Raw genomic sequence first — 3,909 nt, forward strand, 5'->3', positions numbered from 1 at the left:
GCGCTCCCCCCGCCGCCCCTTACCAGGTGCCGCCCCAAGCATGTGCTTGGGTGCCTGGTGCCTGGAGCCGGCCCTGCAAATAGGGCCCTGATCCATGTTGGGGCCACTTGGTGCTACTGTAAAAAACTAATAACAAAATCCAGGTGGATGTTACTGGATGTTGAGTGGGACAACGAAAAGCTTCCCTGTAAAAACAGAGCTTCCTGCATTGCTGCATGGTACTTGGCCAGTGTCCCTTTCACTCCAGCACGCACGCACACATGCACACACTCACTCAGGAATCCCAAATCAGCTCAGAACTCTGCCTTGTCTGTGACACAGGTGCCAGCAAGTGCATAGCTGGGCCTGGAGCTGGCAGCTAGAAAACACTGTAAAGGGGCCACAGCCAGGGGTGAATATTGTTTTCCCCCAACCCTCCCTTTACTGTAGCATACCTCTGCTCCTATTCTGTAAGGGGAGAATGTGATAGAGAAGGGAGAAGAGGATGATGGGCCCTGTTTTCTCTCCCCCTCTCAAGGGCAGTGCCCTCCGATTCCCACCCCTGCCTTACATCCCCCGTGGAACTATCCCCTGCGCCAGTCTGGCCTGCCTGTGTGGGAGGCAGCTGATAATCATGGGGCTGAGGTGGACATGGCTTCCCCTCCCTAACACTTGTGTTTAGGGTATGTCTACACTGGAAACTTCAAAGCACTGCTGTGGGAATGCTCCCACAGCAGCGCTTTGAAGTGAGAGTGTGGTTGCACATGAACTCCTGGTAATCCACCTCCACAAGAGGATTAGCTCTGAGCGCTGGGAGCACGGTCCCAGCACTCGGAGCCTGTCTACACTAGTACGTTAAAGCACTCAGACGTGCTACTCTCAGGGGGGTGATTTTTCACTCCCCTGAGCCAGCAAGTTAGAGCGCTGTAAAATGTAAGTGTAGACAAGCCCTTAGTGGCTCTAGGAAGCACAGGTCTCCTCTACACTGGGTATTAAGCCATCAGGGACCACCCAATGGTATAGCTGCACTGCACAACTCCCCAGTGTAGACAGACAGCACTCCTGTAAGCACAGGGAAGGCTGCACTGATGCATTTTCATAGCCAGTCAGCATTAGGGCTATGCACTAGTTCAGCCATGCTAGAGGCTAGACAGCAATACCTGGGGCAAACCTCCAGTGTGGACTGGGCCTTCGGCAGTAAGTGGGGTAGCATGCACCTCCCATGTGGGAGAGGACATTAGAATGCACCTGAGTAGTGGAACTTAACACTTAGGATGCTGCAGTGCAGGAGGCTTATGCACAGGCGCTACCCTCCGTCACTGGGGACAAATTTGACATTTTGTATTTGGTGCCCAGATGTTTAGGGTTTACATCGCACCTTAGGGTAGGTACGAATCATGGTGATGGGCATATCAGAAACGGATGAGTAACCTGCCTTCTACAAGAACCCAAACTCTCCAACCCACCTACCATCATCTGGGAATGAAAGGGTGGCCTAAGGTCTGTGCTTGGTGAATGTTTGTGATGCCATGAGGACTGATTCAGCAGGGAAGGGACTAGCCTGCAGGCGTCTGTTTCCCTAAGGGCCTTCCTTCCCCACTGTCACACCCACCTGCATTTCCCGGGTCTGGTTCCAAACACAGCACGCTCAGGGTTGGCTGTGGAAATCCCCTGTATTTAACTAATTGCTCCAGCCTCTGGGAGAACTCCCACCATGCTGGCTAATCAGTCTTCTCCATGCTAGGGTTACCATATTTTGTGCCTCCTAATGGAGGACACTCCCGGGGGCCCCGCCCACGCCCCCGCCCCAACTCCGCCCCCTCCCAAAGTCTCCGCCCCCTCCCCTGCTTCCCGCGAAAATTTAATTCGCGGGAAGCCTGAAGCAGGTAAGGGGGGGGCGGAGGCGCGGCCCAGGCTGGCCCCCCGGCGCAACCCCCGGCTCCCCGACCCCGGCCCTGCTCCCGGCCCGGCTCCCCGACCCCGCGCGCCCGGCCCGGCTCCCGGCCCGGCACCATGCCCCCGGCCCCGCGACCCCGGCCCCGCACAAAGAGGCCCCGGCCGAGCCTCCCGATTTTCCCGGACATGCCCGGCTTTTGGGGATTTCCCCCCGGACGGGGATTTGAGCCCCCAAAAGCCGGACATGTCCGGGAAAATCCGGACGTATGGTAACCCTACTCCATGCTGGACTGATTTTGCTGGACAAAAGTCTTATCTGTGTTGCCCCCCAAGCTGAGACTCAACTCCCTCATGAGTATCGTGCCATGTCTGTGAAATACAAATGACTAAGCCAGATAGTCTGTGCAGCACCTGGCTGCCTGTATAGGCTGCCAGCCTTTGTTTGTTTTGTCTCCCCATGCTCAAAAACAGGTTATGCAGGTTAGCAGTTCCTCCACATGCTTCTGTAGCAACACTTCCCTTCAGGGCTCCCTGAGTTATGGCACATTCAAGGAGAAACCTCCCTCTCTGGCTTAGGTCTCCAGGTACTACCTGTATTGCCATCTGGTGGGAGTAATGTCCTGCCTGCACATGAGCCCCATCAGGAAAGCTTCTACTCCTGCCACAGCTAGTTTAGAAAATGTTCACAGATAAGAGTTGGATCCTGCTATCCCTTGCTTTCTCCTGGCAGTGCCTCTGTGGAGAGGCTAAGCAGGTTTGGGTTGCAAGGCTGGTTTTGTTTGCCCAGCCCTGCTTTCAACATTTCCTGCCCACCAGCTATCAGGTCAGACTTAAGGGCTGATATTCATAGTGGTAGGTAAGAGCACTGAGACTAGGCAGGAGCGGGGTGTAGTGCTATCCTTCACTTGCAGAGCTCTAGTGCAGTGGTTCTCAAAATGGGTCAGGGCCCCAATGTGGGTCACACCCCCATTTTAATGAGGCTTCCAGGGCTGGCGTTAGACTTGCTGGGACCCAGGGCTAAGGCCCAAGCCCCACCACCTGGGGCCAAAGCCGAAGTCTGAGCCCTACCGTCTGGGCGCAAAAGCTGAAGCTTGAGGGCTTCAGCCCTCGGTGGTGGAGCTCAAGTTACAGGTCCCCAGTCTGGGCCTGAAGCTCTTGGTTTCAGCTTTGACCACCCAGTCTGGGGCAGTGGGGCTCAGGCTTTGGCCCCCCTGTCTGGGGCAGCAGGGCTCGGGTGTGCTCAGGCTTTGGTCCCCACTCCTGGGGTTGTATAGTAACTTTTGTTGTCAGAAGGGGGTCATGGTGCAATGAAATTTGGGAACCGCTGCTCTAGTGACATAGAGGTGTTCTCTCAGGCTTGCTCTGACCTCCAGGACGGCTGCTGCCTAGGCTCAGGGCTATACTGCCATGTATATTTAGACAAGACCCTCCGTGAACCCACATACTGGATGCTGTGCTCTGAGGTATGAGATGTGGTACTTTATCTATACTCTGCTGCTGGGGCCTCCCCCGCTGGGCCAGGGACAGTAATGTTAGCATTTGCAGTTATCCCTACTGCAAACATAAGACTGCATTCCCCACATCTCCCTGGAGAGGGAGCTCTTCCCTCCAGAGATTTGTTTAGCAAACAGCTAAAGGAGGGAAGCTGGTAAATAGTGTGTTGCAATTGGATGTGGGACTGAGGGAAGTTTAAAGCCAGACTAGACTTCCCCAGAATTCAGGGGCCTTTCAGGCTTGACGTCTTGGAGATGGGCCAAGCTGTTCAGATCTGGATCCAGACTTTCCCAGAGGATGAAGGGGCAGGATCCAGTGTTCAATTTGGACTCAACTAGCAAACACTACCACAAGCCACAGAGAAAGGAATAAACACACACCTAACTGGAGCACTATTGAACAGTTAGAGCCCAGGAGCAGGGAGGAGGAAAATTCTCCTGATATCCACCCACTGAGCATGAGTCGCTGGAGCTCTCAGCCTTTTCAAACCCAACTGCGTGATGCTGCCCACGAAAAACCAGAAGAGACAAAAGCCAGACC

This window comes from Trachemys scripta, chromosome 9 (assembly GCF_013100865.1).
Source record: "Trachemys scripta elegans isolate TJP31775 chromosome 9, CAS_Tse_1.0, whole genome shotgun sequence".
NCBI classification, from domain to species: domain Eukaryota; kingdom Metazoa; phylum Chordata; order Testudines; family Emydidae; genus Trachemys; species Trachemys scripta.